The sequence below is a fragment of the Myotis davidii genome, unplaced genomic scaffold, assembly GCF_000327345.1.
Source record: "Myotis davidii unplaced genomic scaffold, ASM32734v1 scaffold200, whole genome shotgun sequence".
NCBI lineage: Eukaryota > Metazoa > Chordata > Mammalia > Chiroptera > Vespertilionidae > Myotis > Myotis davidii.
This window is the reverse complement of record NW_006293700.1, coordinates 6,716,515-6,736,938: the sequence shown is the minus strand read 5'-3', so window position 1 is coordinate 6,736,938 and position 20,424 is coordinate 6,716,515. Positions and strand designations below refer to the sequence as shown.

Below are 20,424 nucleotides of genomic sequence, written 5' to 3'. Positions count from 1 at the left end.
AAGAACTATGTAGATTAAATCTATATATCATCCAAATGAAATTATAAAAGGAAAGAGAAACCATCATTGAGGTAAAATCATATATAATAAAAGGCTAACATGCAAATTAACCGAACATCGAACAACCAGTCACTATGACACATACTGACCACCAGGGGGCAGACACTCAATGCAGGAGCTGCCCCCTGGTGGTCAGTGCACTCCCACAGGGGGAGCGTTGCTCAGCCAGAAGCTGGGTTCAAGGCTGGCGAGCGCAGAGGCGGTGGCAGGAGCCTCTCCCACCTCCACAGCAGTGCTAAGCCATCATTCGGAAATCCCCCGAGAGCGCCCAGACTGCGAGAGGGCACAGGCCGGGCTGAGGGAACCCCCGCCCCCCCGAGTGCACAAATTTTTGTTCACCGGGCCTCTAGTCCTATATAATAAAGAGGTAATATGCAAATTAACCCTCATGCCCTCACAAGATGGATGCCTACCACCAGGCCGGCAGGGGGGTTAGTGAGGGATGACCACATGACTGAACAAGGCTGTGTGGGGTGACCAGGCCGGCAGGGGTCAGTTAGGAGTGACCAGTCCGGCAGGGAGGGGGCAGTTGGGGGTGACCAGTCTGGCAGGGAGAGGGCAGTTAGGGTTGACCAGGCAGGCAGGCAGGTGAGTGATTAGGAACCAGCGTTCCAGGATCATGGTGTAGGCCTGACTGCCGGTTTAGGCCTGATCCCGGGGTTTGGGCCTAAACTGGCAGTCAGACATTCCCCGAGGGGTCCCAGATTGGAGAGGGTGCAGGCTTGGTTGAGGGGAACCCTGCCCCCGCCCCCCCTGTACGAATTTCATGTACCAGGCTTCTAGTATTCAATAAAGTGTTTTGGGAAAATTGGACAGATATAAGCAAAACAACAACAACAACACACACACACAAAACAAACTAGTCCACCTTACAACACACACAAGAATGAACTCAAAATGGATCAAAGACTTAAATGTTAGATTCAAAACCATAAAAATCCTGGAAGTCATGCACAATTAACGGCAGCTATTGCTGAAAGCCTCACCTGATTTTGTTTGTTTTTACCTTTTGCCTCCTTTAGACACCTAAGGCATTGCCTACTACTTTCTATTCTTTACCACCAATGTCTAATTTGAGGTCAATAAGTCTCTTAGCACATTCATTTATTCTTTCATGATAAATAATGTTATGTTGTTCTATTATCTTTTTATTTTATTTCCTGGTTTTTAAAAAACTTCCCAATTTAGTTTCTTTAGGCTTTTGTAACATACCAGTCATCCTCTAATTTGACCATCTGATTGAACTGGCTGTGATAGTCCTTAAATTTTAATACCCCCTCCCCTTCGCATTAAAGTCAATAGTTAGATGTATTAAGAGCATAGCAATATCACATGTGCTTTTTGTACATTTTAAAAAGTTTTTTAAATGAGTCTCAATTTACAAGTAACTATTCATAGGATTATTTTCTACTTTATTAGTTTTCTGATATAAAATCAATAATATAATAATCTACTTTAAGCATTACATTTATTATATTTATACGATAATCTAAACTGCATATTGTCACCCATATAACTTTTTGCTATATGCTATAGACATTTCTATGTTTTATCTCTAAATATTTGATGCATTGTTTTCTTAAAATTTATTATCACAGAGGCAGTAGACTCATCATATATCTTTTAAAAAAATATATTTTATTGATTTTTTTACAGAGAGGAAGGGAGAGAGAGACAGAGAGTTAGAAACATCAATGAGAGAGAAACATTGATCAGCTGCCTCCGCAACCCAGGCACATGCCCCCAACTGGAATCGAACCTGGGACCCTTCAGTCCACAGGCCGATGCTCTATCCACTGAGCCAAACCGGTTTCGGCCATATATCTTATTTTTTAAAATAGTCAACAGATACTCAAACAGCCAACACTCCCATTGAGTGCCTTGTCTAGGAAAGGGAAGCATGGAGGAGATTTTCCTTGTCCTGCAGGAACTTCAATCCAAAGCAGACGATGAACATGTCAACAGTTCATGATGGGGGCCAGGTGCTATTCCATAGGTGTAGCTTCCTATGGGTACATGGAACCCAGATGTGAGACAAGAGGATTTAACACAATAAATGGAAACCCATCCAGATTACTCAGGCAAAAATCTTCATTTCATGAGCACTCTCATTATTCACTTTGAAAACACTGTGTAAATTAGGTCGTTGAAAGAAAGGATTCAATAGTTCTTCCAAGGCATTTTCTTTTTCTTTTTAAAAAATATATTTTTATAGATTTCAGAGAGGAAGGGAGAGGGAGAGAGAGGAAGAAACATCAATGATGAGAGAAAATCAACACATCAATAAGGTTTCTCTCTCTCTGTGTCTCTCCCCCTCCCTTCCACTCTCTCTAAAAATCAAGGGAAAAAATATCCGCAGGTGAGGATTAACACACACACACACACACACAAAACCTCCTCCAAACCCGCTACTGGGGGTTGAACCCACAACCCGGGCATGTGCCCTGACTAGGAATCGAACTGTGACCTCCTGGTTCATAGATGGACGCTCAACCACTGGGCAACACTAGCTGGGCCCAAGGCATTTTCTTCTTGCACATGCTTTTTGGGGAAAATTTGAATGTAGCTAAAAAATATGTATTCTGTTACCTCTTACAGAAAACTAAGGTCAGATTCCCTCAGTCATGTTTATAGCTAAAATAACATTGTTATATAGAGAGAACAACTGACCAATGAAAGCCAATAAAAATAATAGACTGGAATTGGTTATGCAGAGGACAAAATGCCTGATGTGAACTGTACTGACCTGTGATTAACCACAGGAGACAACTATAGAACCAGATGTTCAAACGACCAAAGGCACTTATTTAGTCTGACTCATTGTAACTCTGAACAATCGTCCAAGGAGAGAGATCAGTTTAGGACCTCCATATTCACATGAAGTCTCAGTCCACGCTAACAAATGTGTATGGTTGTGAGTTCTTGACTCCAACTACATACCCTGATGTGCATACTTCTGAAGGGGAGTTTTAAGGAGTCCAGCAGATCGTTCTCCCAAGTTACCAAAAAATAAATTGGCACCCACATCTCCTCATAGCCTGTGTGTGTGTGCGTGTGCGTGTGTGTATGTGCGTGTGTGTATGTGTGTGTGGTGTTAATCCTCACCCGAGGATATTTTTCCATTGATTTTTAGAGAGAGTCGAAGGGAAGGGGAGAGACAGAGAGAGAGAAACATGATTGATGTGTTGGCTATGCCCTTGACCGGAATGGAACCAGGGACCTTTCAGTCCGCAGGCCAACACTCTATCCACTGAGTCAAACTGGCTAGGGCTCCTCATAGATTTTTATTTTATTGTCTCTTTGATTTCCACAACAGAAATGCCCATACTATTCGAGTGGCACACACCATACACCCCTCTCCACTCACTGAGGACTCCACTTGTTTATGTAAACAGTTTCCCCTCTTCTCTGAAAGAATAGGTGCTTAATGAAGATTTGAGTAAATAAATTATGAGTTCATTAATTAATACTCTTCTGTACTGGAAGGGTGGGTTACACAGATACCATCAAATTCCTTATTTGTGACACTGTCATCTTCTATTTAGGTGCAATGGATGATTTTAAAGTCGCTTTGTTAATCAATGTCAGTGGGGTAGCACAACCAAATAAGGAGCATGGGAATTCAGTCGTGGCATTTACCCCTTTAAAATCTTCCCTATGTGCTCACTGACATTTCTTACATTAAGCCATATTCTTCCAGCGTCACTGTAGTCCTGTTTAACAAGTTTGGGTTTCAGGACAATAAATATTTTTCCTGGTCTGAGCAGCCCAATGCTGAAGCACCTAATTTCTGCTCAGAGGGTAACTTGTTTGGAAACTCACCTTCTGTGTTTTTCCTGAAACAACTCAGCCAGGTTTCATTCTGTAATTTATCTTATCACCAACTGGTTGCACTCTCCTCTTCCTAATGTATGTATTCCTATGCATTACATTGCAAAATGCCCTTGTAAGAGGCTTATCACTGAGATATTTACAGGGACAGCAATGCAAATGTATCTTTAGTATTAGACTAAAAGGCTTTTCATCATTCCAGAAGTTTCCAGGATAATATTCTTCCAAACAGCAGTAATGAAAAGGACACGTTCACACGGTGTATACCATTTAGAAAATGTGAGAATTTCCTGGAGCTGGCAAAATAACGAATGCCTCGAGGAACTCTGCATCATTGCTTGACGTTGAAATTTGTGTGTATTATATAATTTTTAATGAATTCGTTTTCATAGTGTATTTGCTTTGGGCATGTTTAAATGTTGTGCAGTCCTAGATTTGTACTTTGTGGGCTTACGTTTGTTAATGGCACCTGTGATGAAGGAGTACCTAATTGTTATTTCTTTGTTGACATCAGTGGGTTCATCTGAAGGGAAGATCAAGTTCAGTAAACTACAAAGTGGTTCTCAGAATGTACTTCAGTGATAGGTCAGAACATCCACTTTTTATCTGTTCCTTTCTATCATAAAGTATTAAAACACAAAGCAGACAGACAAATAGCTCTAGAATAAAGTGGAAGCGTTTCTGTTTCATGCGGATGCATTTAGCCTTTGGGGACTGAGTTGTTTCAGTGCATCGAATAGTAAATATCGAAGGCAACCATTCCCAGAGTTTAGTCCCCAAACCATCAGCACCTGTATCATCTGAAAACTTGATAGAAATGTACCTCCTCAGTTCTCATCACAGACTTCCAGTCAGCAACCTGTGCTTTAGCAGGCCCTCTAGGCGGTTCTGATGCCAACGAAAGCTTGTGAACCACTGCTCTGACACTGCTATTCAAAGTGTGGCCCATGGGGCAGCAGGCATACCCGGACCCCTATGAGCAATGTCGAACCTGAGGGTGCCAGAGTCAGGACCTACATAGTAACACGATGCCCAGGTGGTCCAGGGGATCGGAGAGCCACCAATCTAAGGTTTACAGCAGGAAAGTCACCTGTGTGAGAGTGTCCTCTACTCAGAGGCATTTTGGAGGTTGTCAAAGTGGAACTCAATGGATACTTTACTGATTTTATATTCGTCTTAGTTCTCTCTGAAATTTCAAACAAAAGATGGGGGAAAGAGATGTGTAAATCTCTTGGCTGCAATATTAAAAAATATTTGAAGGCACACTGTCTAGATTATGAGACGGAGAGTAGAGCCATTATCTGGGTAGCAGAGCTATTACCTGGGTAATAAATCATGTATCTATATGTATATGGTATATATATTCCATAATCCCACATATAGATCATACATATCACACAATGATCTAGACCCGTGGTCGGCAAACTTCGGCTCGCGAGCCACATGTGGCTCTTTGGCCCCTTGAGTGTGTCTCTTCCGAAACCTTAGGAGTACCCTAATTAAGTTAATAACAATGTACCTACCTATATAGTTTACGTTTAAAACATTTGGCTCTCAAAAGAAATTTCAATCATTGTACTGTTGATATTTGGCTCTGTTGACTAATGAGTTTGCCGACCACTGATTCTAGACATTAGGTGAAAGCATAGTTTCTAAGTCGAATTTTTTTCAAAAACTCAGTTTCCTAATTCACTCTGCATATACAAATAAATCCAAGATATGTTTTGTGTCTTTTCAACATGAGATTATTTTCTACCTCTGACTTTAATTTTCTGTAGTTAATCTTTGTAGAAAAGTCTTTGTAACCAGTGACGCAAGTTGCAGATTTTCCAGGCTCTGTCTTAGACAGGGTAATGGTTATGATGCTGAGGAATTAGTGAAACAAAGCATGCTGTGGAGGCAATGCTGAAGTTTGCTTCGTCCTCAGCATTTGGCGTTTTACGTTTGCTAGTGGTGAATCCAGTGGAGGAAAAGAAGAGTTGACCAAGTAAGGTCTGATTTGCAAAAATATTTTTAGCCTGGAAACACAGGAGAATTAAAGGATTAAAAAAATCCTTTTGAAATTTTTGCACAACACCCCCCCCCCAAACCCCCCATGTAAATAGGACTGTCACTCGGTGTTTGTCCACAGCGAGAACTCCAGATGAACCAGTGTAGTGTGCGATGACAGGAACAGCTGACTCATTAGCAGAGAGCAGAGAAAGGTAATTAACCCTGGGAAAAGTACAGCTGCCATGCGGGCTGTTCCTTTCTGTAGGATCTGATTAGAAATTAGTGTTAAACCACTGATTCTTTTTTTTTTTTTTTTAAAGACTGTCATTGATAATTTTCACTTCCACTCTCAGGTGTGTCCCTAGAAAAAGGTTCTCAGATGTACTTATATACAATAGGGCTCAAATTTAAAAAGCATTTCCTGATAACAGTAGACACTTCTTTTGCTTGTTGGGGGAGAATTCTTTCAAAGGAATATTTTGTTTGACTATTGAAGATTCATGTATACCCCAACCCATACATGAATAGTCGGTTTGTAAATTACTTGAAAGGATTGTTTTATATAGTCAATAAGCTGTACCTAATTACCACTTAATTAAGTTTTTTCTTTTTTTCATTTTTCCTCTGATGATGCTTCTCATCAGTAGCAATGGAAACTCTTCAGTTCAAATCCAATGGGTGTGAGTGAAGGTAAGTGAAGGCTATTTAAAACTAAAGTTTTCCCCCAAAGAAAAGTAATCCCTAACTTTCAATGCCCTTCACAAACTTGAAACATTAAGGAACTTGTGTTTAGGGGACAACCAAAAATCTTTGACTTTATGACTGTTTGTATCATCATGGTAATTTGAGTTACATTCTTACATTTTTGAGGAGTGTGTACATCTGTTCCTCTTAATTTATGACTTCACATGTCTCATATAAGGAGCATTAATACTTTAACACAGTCATTATTCACATATGTAGCTAAGGAATGTGGTAGACAGAATAATGCCTCCCCCTCCCCCCAAAGGTCTATGTCTTAATTCCTGAAACCTGTGAACAGGTTACCTCACCAGGCAGTGTGATTAAATTAAGAACATTGAGCTGGAGAGATTACCCTGGATTAGCCAGGTAGGCCCAACTAATCACACGGTTCTCAAGAAAAAGGCAGAAGAATGGGTCAGAGAGATGCCAACTTGAGAAGAACTCAACTCACCAATTGTGGCATTGAAGATGGAGACAGGGAGCTATGAATCAAGGAATGCAGAGACCTCTAGCACCTAAAAATAGCTCTTAGAGTACCACCAGCAAGAAAATAGGGACCTCAGTCCCAGAATAGGAAGAAACTGGAGGCTGCCAGCAGCCCAGATGAGCGAGGAAATGAGTTCTCCCCTGTGGTCTCCAGAAGAGCTGGAGCCCGACTTTAAAATTTAACCTGGTGAGACCGTGCCAGACTTTGGACTTCCACAGCTGTACCATAACATATTAGTGTTGTTTTAAGCCTTTACGTTGGTGAAGATGTATTACAACAACAAAAGAAAACTCATGGAAGAGTAAGAAGCCAGCCAATAGATGGGATGTATTTTGCCACTGGCCACATATATTCTATGAAGAGTCCCCAGTGTTTGAGTGAAGAGGAGAAACGTTGCTTGAGAGCCCAAGACAGAGTCTTCAGGAATTAGTTGGAAGGTTCGCTTTGTAGATGCTCATGGTGATTGTCACCAGCTCTGGGTTTTCTGTCTGCTGCTTTGCTCTGCCCCTTCCCACATCGAAAATAATTCTCCACGTGACATTTGTGTGAACACAGTGCCTATCATCACTGATTCTAATGAGCACACGCTTTGTTGGAGCATCTAGCCACCTGTGGGGACAGTGGGTAAGGCAGTGAGCTCACTCTGTCCCCTCTCTTCATATGGGAAATTGATAGTACCCTCCCCACAGGCAGGCCATTCGGACTAAGGAAAAAGTGCATGTAAATACTTACGAAATGCTTCTTGTTAAGAGTTTAGTCAAGGTGAGCTATAGTTAGTTAGAAAATACTGTCATTTACTATTTTGAGCAAAATAATAGATTATTTTTGTCTTTCCTCATGATTAATGCTACTTTACCTCCAGTATCAATGTCATTAGTTTGAAATAAAATGTAAGTGCATAGTCGTCAGGACATTCTGACACAGTATGAGTAGGAAAAGTGAGATATAAAAACTGGGAACTGGGTACAGGTTGAGTGAGTTGGAGATCTTTTAGATGATTTTCTTGCCCAGTTGGGAAAAAGAAGGCTATATTTTGATTTTTCCTTTGGCTTTTATTCTCACAAAAGAACCAAATCAAATCATAAACTGTGCTTTTTATTTGAATTAAGTAATAGTAGACATTGGGTAAAAGCTGACCATGAAGTGGTCATGTTTGCTCTTTGCATTTGGAGCTGACATCTTCAACATAAGGGGAGACAAAAAGGCAAATTCTCTTTGGCTGGCAGAGAAGTAAAACAGACTAAATCTATAGACTCCTAGATGCTGTGTCCCTGGGATGTTTTGTACTGAAGTACAATGAATAAAATATCTCAGGCATCTGAGGGGGGTTAGTTTTTGTTTGCTTCCATTCAATTCACCTACTCTGGTTCCAACATTATGTTGCAGTAAAAGGTCAACAGGTCATAGCCTCTCACTTCCATGAGCTTATTCTGGGCACAGAGAAAAGTTTTTTAAGTGGACATGAGTGGGTATAGAATCAGGCCCAGCATAATAATCAAGATGAAGGTGCCATCCCAACACTTTTGGGACACGGAATTTCTGTGAAATACTGTCACTTGGACCACAACATGAGCGATAAATCACTTTTCAGCAGATAGATTTTGCGGTTCTGACTCTGAAGGGGAAAGTTTCTTTGAAAGTGACAAATGAAATCGATAAGTTCTAAACATTTAATTGTAGACATTTCATTTTACCATCTACTCTCCTTTGACCCTTTTGCAACTCTCTGGCTTAATACGTTGTGTAACGGAGCCAAGCACAGTGTGGACTCTGTATCTTTCCGATTGGTCTCGGGGGACATTTATTTATTTTAGTTAAAGTTCTCTGAATCTCTCTAGGGGGGATTCTTCAGTAATCATCATTTCCTGGAAGCTTTTCCAGTCTGGCCTAAGCCTGCACTTCCATTTCTCCCTCTGCCTCTCTCCGTGGTCACACTTCCCACTTATTGGAACCATCAATTTGCTGGTCTGTCCTTGTGAGGACAAGAGTTGAGGTTTACGTATCTTTTAATGCCCACTGTCTAGCATAGAGCCACCTATGCTAGACAAATGTGTACTGAGCCAATAGTTAAACTTTTTTTTAGGAAAAAGGTACTTGTATTAAAATAATGCACATTAAGTTAAACACTGGAGTGAGATTAAAATGCTGCAAGAATCCAGTGCCCATTGCCCTCAACAACTGAGAATCATGTCATTTTCGTTGTAAATTTCAGTAGGCTCTCCCATTCCACATTTCCTAGTCAGATAATGAAGATAAATGACTTTATGAAGATTATTTTTGATCTTAATGAAAAACAAACAGCTTTGGGGAAAACAGCAGACTTGTTGAAAAAATATTCTAAAATATCTCATAAAACGGATAAAGGAAAATAGAAAGTATTTAAGATTATAAAGCATGTTGTGTAACAATCTATATAACAAAATAGCTTAAAAAGAGAAAATTCCCTTTACATAATATAAAGCCTCATTTTTGAAGCAACAAGTGCTCTTTGAACATTATTCAAAATGTTTTGACATTACACGCATGTGTAGTATAGATTTACTCAAAATAGGACATTTAATGGCAACAAAAGCCTGGAAGGTAAGTGCTTAGTTTAATAGAACGGAGTTTCCATAGTTACCATAAAGAACATAGGATAACTTTTATTTCTTTGGGAGCCAGGAAGTAGCTTTAGTTAAATAATTAAACAAACAGAACCAAGCAGGTTCATTATGTATACAGCCCCACACCTGGTTGGCTTTTTAGAAGAAGGAACTCTTGATATTACCGGAAATGAAAGTTTTTCTCCCACTGAAATCTAGAGCGGCACCTTAAGAAATCTGAGCAGTCTTTCCTCTGGGCGTTTCAAGCTGGATTCTGAGTCAGAGGGAGAGCCAGTTTAATGCGATTATCTCCATGAGATGCATTTTTGCTCAGTGTTTCGTTAACAAACCACGTCAGGAACAGGTAGTAAAGAGCGCTGCCCAAAGACAGCGGTGCCTCGCGCTCCATGGCGAAGCAAGCAGCCGCAGGTCCGACTTCATTGCTCTTGGCCAACGTTGTGTTGACAGTCCCGCGGGAAGGGAGGTGGACATCCATGGCCGGTGGAGGTCTCTCCTGGTGCCAGCTCGGTTCTTCCTGGGGGTGGCGTGGCGACACGCTCTCTGAGTGTTGGTGGAGGTCACTTTCAGCCTCCCTTCTCGCTGAGCCTCATCCAAGAAGCTCTTCCCAGTTGACGGTGGAGAAACAAACTGATGCGGTTCCCCGCACCTCACCTTCGCGCCCCAGCCTTGAAGGCAGCAGTGATTAACAGGACTTTTACAAAGTTCCTGTGTAGTGACAAGGACAGTCTCACTCTTCTGTCATTTTTTTGCATTAGCTATGATGATGCTTTTACCACAAAAATGCATTTGTTTTAAAGGTAACAATGCAGACTAGGGGAATAGCTTATGTTTCATCTACATTTATCAGCACTCACTGTACATTTGTGTCTTCATTACCAGGAAATATTAAGGGACATTGTGCCATCTATTCCTGTTTACAGTTTATTATGCAGAGATAGGAAACACTTAGCATGTAAAATGAATGTAGAAATTATTCCTGGATAGAAACACGGACATTTCCCACTCGTTGGCTCTTTCTCCTCCATCACCGGATCAGAGTGTAATTGTCAGTAATCAGGCCTGCTTGCTGCTGATAAAGCCACTCTGAATGCTAGCAGCCTTCTTTGTGTGATGACTCAATTATTCCAGAAGTGCCTCATCAAATCTGCCCCATCAGCTGGGCTAATAAATAAGGAGAAGAAACTGGCCCCCCAAAGCAAATTATAAATCCATTTGCATTAACCATTTCACTGGTCCATGATCTAGGCAGAAATAAGCATGGCCGATTGTGCTAAGCTTATTTGAATATGTTTATAATGTTTACAGCATGCAACTTTCCCCACCACAAGGTGTTGGAATTATCAGTCATGAACGGCATCTAAATGCAGTTATGTTAATCGCAGCGAGGCTGGAGGTATCTTTGAGGCTGTTTTGTTCCTTAAATCAGGTGAAAGTCAAATCCTCTTGCCCCGAGGAATACAGGTCTTGCACAAGTTATTGGTGTTGCCTCCGAGTTTAGGGAGAAGAGGCCTGTGTTCTCGTTTTACAGGGGCTGGAAGGACAAATACAAATACTCTAAACCTGCTAGGACAAGAACAATTACTTCATAGACAGTGCGGCGGAACGGGAGTTGTTCTGATGCTCGGGTGTTCCGTATGACTTCCGCAATTTGCAAAACAAAAATTGCGTTTTCCTGGGAGAGCAGCGTTGCCTTAGCACTCCTTGTGCTTAGAACTTCTTGAAAAAAGACTGCAGGGCAGAGAATTTCATACACCTGGGCAAACCAGTAAAAACCGATGAAATCCACCCGTGGAAAGTTTGTTCAGGGATCAATTTTAGTTTTTGTTCTTTTCAGAGGACAAACTATACTGAATAACAAGAAGTTTTATTTACATTTGAACTTCAGTGGCCACTTGGGGAAGCCAAAAAATGCTCACAATGGATCGTGAAAAGCAACCAGATTGCTAATATCGAAGACATAATCTGGTTGACTATGTAATGATTTAAAACCCAAACATCCTCCCTGAGAAGAAAGGGTACCACTGGCTCACCCTACATGCCAGCAGTTCTCCTGCGGAGCATTTCATGCTGAGGAAGCTCTTTTTCTGCTCCTACTGGGATCAGGGGCCTGATGATGAGCTGATGGTAAAAGGAAAGCTTGTGGCCCATCTCAGTGTTCTCCCCTCCTCTCCCCTCCCCTCCCCTCCCCTCCCCTTTTCTCCCCTCTTGCTTCTCTTCCCCTCTCTCTCCTCCCCTTCTCTCTCCTTCCCTCCACTCTCTCCTTTCTTTCCTTTTTGATTTCAGAGAGGAAGGGAGAGGGAGAGAGAGAGATAGAAACATCAATGATGAGAGAGAATCATTGATTGGCTGCCTCCTGCACGCCCCCTACTCGGGATTGAGCCCACAACTCCAGGCATGTGCCCTTGACCGAATCGAACCTGGAATCCTCAGTCCAAAGGCCAATGCTCTATCCACTGAGCAAAACCAGCTAGGGCCACAGTGTTTTTCTTTGCCTAAAGCAACTTACATGAAACTCACCACTTCTCTTCATCGGCTCCAGCCAATGCAGCATATGCTGGAATACCGACCTGGAGAGCTAAGTAGAACAACGTCATCTGTGAGGCATAAGCATCAAGTGGCAACAGGCTTACAGAATTTTTATGAATCAATTTCTAAATGTCTCTTGCTATAATGGGGGAAAAAAAACACAATTCTACAGCTCATTGATCAGAAACTCTGAAGTAAGGGGCTTACATGTTCATGGGAAATTTAATACAGCAAAACGGGAAATGGAAAACCGAAGAACTTGATTGTCCGGGCAAAGATATCATTAAAGTTTATACGAAGTTGAACTCTAACTTAAAATATCATATTGATTAATATAAAAATAAACCTGGACACTTAGAGCTGCAAAGGACTTGCTTTGCCATTCACAAATATAAACACGTGAGGAGAACCCCTCCCCCGCCCTCCGTCATTCCAAATAATGAACAATTGGTGGAGATGTGAAGGTTAAAAGAGTGATTAAGAGACTGGAACTATTAGAAGTTGTGGAGGCGGGGCCTCCGGAGGTAGCCATGCGAAGGTAAACATGCTGGCATGCTCCTGCTTTTATTTTACTTCTTAAGGCACTAATTCTGGCCGGGTGTGGTCTTTGGAGCTTGTATTCACTTTCCGAATTTCCTGGGGGCCCTGCTGTGCCTTTGCAGCCGGACTGAAGTAGACCAGCAAATCCCAGGAACCAGTGAGTGCTTGTGGTGAGCTCATCTTAGTTACGTTTCAGGGCTACAAGTGCTACACGCATTTCACATTACATTTATTGGTCTTCGCATCCAATTTTTTACTTTGAGTCTAGTTGGAGGATTTTTAAAAAAATGCTGCAGTATTTTTTTTTCCTGTTTTTGTTTTGTTTTGTTTTTTTTGTTTGGGAAGGCAGGTAAATCTATGATTCTCTGCTTTAAGGATACAACTGACACATACATCATCTCACTTTAGGTCATTCACCGCCCCCCAATCAAATATAATCTGATATGCCTTTTTTTTTCTTTTAGCAACACAGCAGATTCATTACATGGTATCATAGGTTTAAAAAGCTTTTTCAGAAGCAGGGACTCACCCAGGAAGCAGCTGTGAAGAACTGAGTCCCTAATTATTGGCATATAGTAAAGCCGACAAATGGAGTACTTTGTGATGACTCCATTAAACAAGGAGAGCCATGCCTTTGTTTTGTTAATCCTCCCGAGGGTATTTTTTTTCTATTAATTTTTAGAGCGAGTTGAAGGGAGGGAGGGAGGGAGGAAGAGAGAGAGAGGGGGAGAGAGAGAAACATTGATGTGTGAGAGATGCATGGATTGGTTGCCTCCCGCACCCAACCCTGACCAGGGCTAGGGATCAAACCTGCAACTCAGGTACGTGCCCTTGACGGGGAGTTGAACCTGAGATCCTTCGGTTCATGGGGCAAGACCCTAACCACTGAGAAACACTGCCCAGGGCTGTAGAGACATGCCTTAATTAGAGTGCACACTTAAAGATTTTGTAGCCCATTAGATTACCAACACCTTAGTTGCCATGCAGTTTTATCTCTTACGATTGCTGTTTTATAAAAATACGAGCTTCAATGTGTAGCTAGAACTAACTCTGCTGCCCGGTGTGGGAGCTTGGTCAAGATCCCAAGTCTTGACCAGCTTAACTGCCTTCCAAAGTGAGTATTTCCCATAAATATTTTAGTAAGACCTTAGGTGCTATAAAATGGTTTAAGATGAGCAAAGGAGATTAAAGTGTGGCAATTAATAAAAATGGGGCTTTAAAGGGATTGCCTTTAAAGTATTATAATGACAGGGCCCATGCAGGGGATGGAGGGAACCGATTTCAGCGGCATCAGCCAAGGGGGTGGGTGGCGTTAGTGCTGATGGACACAGGAAATGAGGGGCCTCTGAAGGGCTTGCACTTTCCATATGTATTTTGTGTAGTTGGGCCTTTCGAGCCTGTGTGTGTCAGATCACGTTTCTAAAGTCGCGTTTGGTCCCAGCCCTCTGCCCACTTCCCCAAGTCGATCTCAGCTGTGCAGCCTTCACTCTGGTCCCCGGGGAGGGGAGAGACAGCAGATGGGGTTAGGGCAGAGGCCCGGTGCGTCTGACAGCAAACGGCCGGCTTGTAGGGTGGAAGCTGCAAGCATCAGGAAGCTGCTTTTCCCCTGGGAACCAACTAACCACTGAAGAAAGTTGAAAATGAGCCCTCGGAGAAACGCTATTAAAAGTAGTAAAAAAAATGGCAATTGTGCAGATGATATGCTGCTGTGTGCTTATTCGGATGCTAATGACTTTGACATTAGGGAACTCGGAGGGTTTACAGCTACTCCCTTATGCGATTCCGTTCTTTATTGGCAATCTTTGAGAAAATAAATGGAAAATGTATTGCTAATAAATACATACCACGATAGGGCATCAGACAGAAAGCCATTACTCTCAGGATTTAGAAGGAGCGTTGTGACTGTTTTCCAGGATCTTTTGTTTTAGGCTCGAGTCTGGCAGACAAAGGGGAATGGGCAGGTGGGAAGCTTCAGAACTCCTTCTGAACCGAGGGCGAAGCAGAATAAGCCAAACGCATTTTCAGAGAAGGTCTTTTTATGTATTTTTGGCTGCCATCGACCACAAACTAAGAATTCCCCAACTCCCATGCGACTTTTCAATGCTTTCATCCTGGCAGTGGTCTACTCTAGCACTTGAGAGAGTTTCATCCCTCTTCTCCCAGGAGCCACAGTTGCTGACTGGCGTTGAAGAAGCATCTGCTTAATGTGTGGTCAAACCTTGCAAGTCACCGAGAAATCTATGGTTCAGAAGCCGGTTACTTCCATCCATTGCCAAGGGTAAAACACAGGACGAGACGCGGGAAATTGGCAAGGAAGGTTGGTGGTGTGTGTGTTACAATCCCAGAACTGCCAGAGAGAAGACATGTAAGGTCTGGGTGATATACGTGATGTTTGTATGGACAGCCCCTCTCACCTGCTGAGTGTACTGCCCCGAATTTCAGAGTTTTCTCTCAAGGGCCACACGGTGTGCTCGCAGACAGATTCTGTTCTTATCCCCGAGACCAAGTAGAAGTGATACGGCTCCGTGCGTTCTGTCTGATCGCAAAGTAAACCAAGGGCAAGTTGCTTCCTGGGAAACAGGTTCACACAGCGGCAAGAAGAATCAGTTGCGTTTTATGACAGCCTCGCCCAAGAGAGCCCTGGATCCCAACAGGCCGCATTTCCATCTGTCTTCTGTGACTTGAGTGTAGCACACCCCAAAGCTTGTCGGAACCCTCTCTTTTTGTGGTTAGAAGTAAAATAACAGTGCTAACAGAGTCTTTCTTACCCACTTTCCCTGGGCTTGAGTGTAGCACACCCCAAAGCTTGTCGGAACGCTCTCTTTTGGTGGTTAGAAGTAAAATAGCAGTGCTAAAGGGAGTCTTTCTTACCCACTTTCCCTGGTAAATTGAAGACATAATTTGTATATAGTTTGGTAATAAAGACGAAAAAGGAATTTCGCTTACCTTTGAAAAAGTAAACATGTTTTTACACTGATATATAGTATACATTTTTTATAGTATTAGGCCAGTGGTCGGCAAACTGCGGCTCGCGAGCCACGTGCGGCTCTTTGGCCCCTTGAGTGTGGCTCTTCCTAAGTCTTAGGAATACCCTAATTAAGTTAATAACAATGTACCTACCTATATAGTTTAAGTTTAAAAAATTTGGTTTCCAAAAGAAATTTCAATCGTACTGTTGATATTTGGCTCTGTTGACTAATGAGTTTGCCGACCACTGGTCTAGTCCAACTGAATGATAAGTAAAAGTGTCAGCACATCATTCATTGTTCACGTCAGTGTTTATTATTGATCTATTTAACTTGCCCTACCTGATAGACTTCCCTTCTTTCGTCTTAATAGAATGAATCTTAGGATTTCTCACTGAAGCGGGCAGAGACATTCAGTCACTTGAACGAAGCAGGAGAAATCAAGTTGGCATACAAGTTACCCAGAGAAACAGAGAGGTAAGGCAACATTTTTATGAAAAAGTATCATCTAGTAAAAGAAAACGAATCCAATCAAAGCATGTATATAAAGACTCTCCTGGATAGCAGTGCTTTATCTCTGTGAATTTGCTTTGAAATTTTTTTTCTTAGTGCTGAATTTAGAAGTGTGATTTTTGTCAGAAACATGGTCACTTTGATAGTTAAAAACATCAAGCAGGTGAAGAAGTCCTCTGAGCCTAAAAATCTTTTACATGTTGATTGGGATGTGTTATTTGTCCACAGATTTGCCCTTAAAGAAAGGTTCAGTGTTAAAAAAAAGTTTTAAAAATTCAATTTAGATTCATTTTGATTAGAAAATGAGTACTTAAGGATTAAAAGTAAATAAGTGATATATTTTTAAATCATGTTTTAAACACTATAGGATGTGTAGAGTTAATTGCTCCAAACCCTGAAAAGTAAGGAATTGGGTTGTCCTTGGGAGAAAAATCTATTTAAAATAATTTATCCATATATGAAGGAACTTGTTTGCTAGCATTTACCTATTTTGCAACACATGCATCACAAAATATCAATAAGAAAAAAAAATCAAGGCCCTTTTAAGGTGTTACTAACTCTGAGTTCTTTTTAAAGAGGGCCCACTAAGAAAATACACTGAAAAAAAAGTGACTCCTAAAACATAAAGCCCGCAATTACCCTCTTATGTGACAAACTTGTGACTCAGAGGCCACTACAGCAACTAATAGAAAACCTTGGCACTCGTTGGCTACCTAAGGGAATAATAGGACTATTTGCTGGAGTCGTTTGGCAAAAGGACACAAACATATGGCTTTGGTTTATGTGCAGCACTGCCAGTTGTGCAAAGTTGCAGGATGAAGTCTACAACAGCAGTGACGACTCAGAAACGAGAAGTGAGACTAAAATAGATCAGCCTCCTTAGAATGCCCACCAGCTGGTCTCAGGTTTAAGGTTTCTTCAGTGCAGTGCATGCCCAAGTGGTTCTAGAAAATCACCTTGTCTCTGGGAAATGTGCATGCACTTGGCCCTGGTGAAGAGCTATTCCCAGAGAACCGTGCTGAATCTGGGAGCAGACCAGACCTGCTCCTTCCTTTCAGTATGGTGCTTGTTGGGCGTAAGAGGGGTTCGTGGAGACAAGGAGAGGTATCATAGATGTGAAGGGTAGACATTATGCAATTCCTTGGCTTTCTACAGAGTCAGACAGTGCAATAAGAGACAGATAGGAACAGAGAATTGAAATCAGGGTCATTGTGCCCTGAACAAAAGATTCAGGAAATATTTTATTTAGGATAAAGAATTCAGAAAAGATTTAAAAGGTTATATATATGTGTTGTCACAAATGATATAAAAACCCTGTTTTATTAGGTTAGACCAGCCGTGGGCAAACTACGGCCCGCGGGCCAGATCTGGCTCATTTCAAATGAATAAAACTAAAAAAAAAAAGACCATACCCTTTTATGTAATGATGTTTACTTTGAATTTATAGTGGTTCACACAAACACTCCATCCATGCTTTTGTTCCGGCCCTCCGGTCCAGTTTAAGAACCCATTGTGGCCCTCGAGTCAAAAAGTTTGCCCACCCCTGGGTTAGACTCTTGAATATTTATTTTCTGAATTGCTCTTCCTATTAATAAATGTATGAAAAAAAAACACCCAGAAAAGTAAGCAGAGGGTACAAACAGAGAAAAATATCCTTGAACATTCTGTCTTAGGGTAAGTCAACTATTCCTTTAGCATCACAACTCATTTCCTTCCATGTTGTCCTGTGTATCAGGGAAACAAACATCTTTTCCTGCCATTTTGGGCTGATCCAAAGCTGTGTTCAAACAAAACGGTGGCAGAATTACCCAAAGAAAGGGTGCTCACTGTAGGGTTCCTTGTTCTTCAGCCTCGCCAAGTTTTATTCCGAGGTACTGGCATCATCTAGTTGTTTCATTTTTCTTTTGTGGGGGGGGGGGGTTAGTTTTTTCCAACTTCCTGAGTCTCTGTCATTTAAAAAAATTGATCCTTCTAAAGGAAGTTAAAAGGGTTAAGGACTCCTCACTGAGAGGACCCTGGAACTTCCTCTCCCCACTGCAACGAGAGCTCCTGGACTGAGAGGACATCACACAGATGAACGTGACACAACATACAAAACTACATCATCAGTTCAAATATACGGGGAGAGGAACACAATACAATCTGGTTAAACATGGAAATGATTACAGGTTGAATGTATGTGAAGGACTTTTCAAATGTGAAGTAGCTTCCTGCATAAGACTATATATACCTAGACAGTATTATGATTAACTGTATAAGGATTTTGAGACAGTGTCCTTAAAACCGTATGATCACCATGGCTTTTTATATTAAGACTAGAGGCCTGGTGCACAGATTCGTGCACTGGTGGGGTCCCTTGGCCTGGCTTGTGGGGATCAGGCCGAAACCAGCTCTCCAACATCCCCTGAGGGGTCCTGGATTGCAAGAGGGCGTAGGCCAGGCCAAGGGACCCCACTGGTGCACGATCAGGGCCAGGGAGGGACTGTAGGAGGGCTCCAGGATGTGTCCAGCCCATCTTGCCCCGTACTGATCGGCCGGACCCCAGCAGCAAGCTAACCTACTGGTCGGAGAGTCTGCCCCTGGTGGTTAGTACGCACATAGCGACTGGTCGAACAGTCGAACGGTCGGACACTTAGCATATTAGGCTTTCATTATATAGGATTAAGAAACACAAGACTACTTATAAATGAGTAGTGAGGATGTCTGTGTCTAGAGTTCTGTTGAAGGAGACATAAAACTTAAACATGACCAAAAGATTTATTTTATATAGTTTTTAAGAAGTAAGTAAAGCATGGGAAATATACGAAATAATTCTGTGATAACTATGTAGGGTGCCAATTGGGGTCCTGGAAATATCCAGGGGAACACGATGTAAAGTATATGATTGTCTAACCACTAAGCTGTACACCTAAAACAAAAGCAGAATAAAATTGAAAGTAAATAAATAAACTGGAGAAGCAGAAAATTAAAAAATATATATACTTGAATATTTTTTACCATTAGGTTAAAATAGGATTATAAGTAGAAAATAAAATCAAACTAAATCTACTCACATACCAGTAATTTACTTGTGTGAATAAAAACAAAATTGAGTTTATGAATTATGTGTCCTGCTTCTTGAGCCTCTCTATCCCACAAAATGGTAATTTCAGGGCTCCCTCATCAGCACAAAGGAAGGTACCAGATCTGGACACTGGGGTGCTATGGACAGATCAGGTGATTGTCCCTGATGTAAGCACTAAGCCAGTGGTGGTGAACCTTTTGAGCTCGGCATTGTGAGCATTTTGAAAAACCCTAACTTAACTCTGGTGCCATGTCACATACAGAAATTTTTTGATCTTTGCAACCATAGTAAAACAAAGATTTATATTTTTGATATTTATTTTATATATTTAAATGCCATCTAACAAAGAAAAATCAACCAAAAAATGAGTTCGCGAGTCACCTCTGACACGCGTGTCATAGGTTCGCCATCACTGCACTAAGCACTAGTGAGAAAAGATGCTCAAGTACCAGTAACTAGAAAATGACTGTGTGCACCTGTATATAGGTTTATAAGTACCAAAGGTTGTTAAATGAGAACTTTCCAAATTCAACTAAGTAGTTACACTTTATTTTGTGGTCACTTTTCTTCTTCATTGCCTGTCTGCTAATTTCCATCGTTTGTTCTTGCATGTCCTTCCTCCAAGTTTTGCTTCTTTGCCTTCTTTATTTTATAATTCTTTCCCTCTTGTCATTTCTCCGTGCATTAACTCCTAGAGAACTGGGGAATAAAGTGTTCTTACAGATTTCTTCATGCCTTTATTAAGAATCAGATACCAAGCAATGACCACTTTTTTCTCCTTTCTATATAAAAATTTTATTATATAATATTATATTATATATTAAACATATCCACACTTATAAGTTAAATAAACTTTTTAAAAAGTAGTTTCAGATCAATAAAAATAAGAGTGGCAAAGGCAACCTTTAATATTATTACTCTTTTGAGAAGTAGACTGTAAAGGCAGGAGGAATCATAGGAATCTCAGAAAACGTCTTGTCTTGTTCCTGTATAAACCATGGAATGAGATAGATAAAGGCCCTAAGAAACTGAGAGAAGGACAGCGTTTTAGAAAAATCACATTTCTGTTTTGAAAAAAGCAGTGACTCATTAAATTTT

At 41.3% G+C, this 20,424-nt stretch overlaps 1 protein-coding gene across 1 annotated transcript in view; it reads left to right on the top strand.

The window, feature by feature from the left end:
* The window catches only part of ST18 (suppression of tumorigenicity 18, zinc finger), a 125,764-nt gene that overhangs the window by 19,677 nt on the left and 85,663 nt on the right, over positions 1-20,424 (top strand). The window contains exons 3-5 of the mRNA XM_015566292.1: positions 6,528-6,573; positions 14,947-15,100; positions 16,123-16,226. The gene's annotated coding sequence lies outside the window, so the exon portion shown is untranslated. The remainder of the gene's footprint in view (positions 1-6,527; positions 6,574-14,946; positions 15,101-16,122; positions 16,227-20,424) is intronic.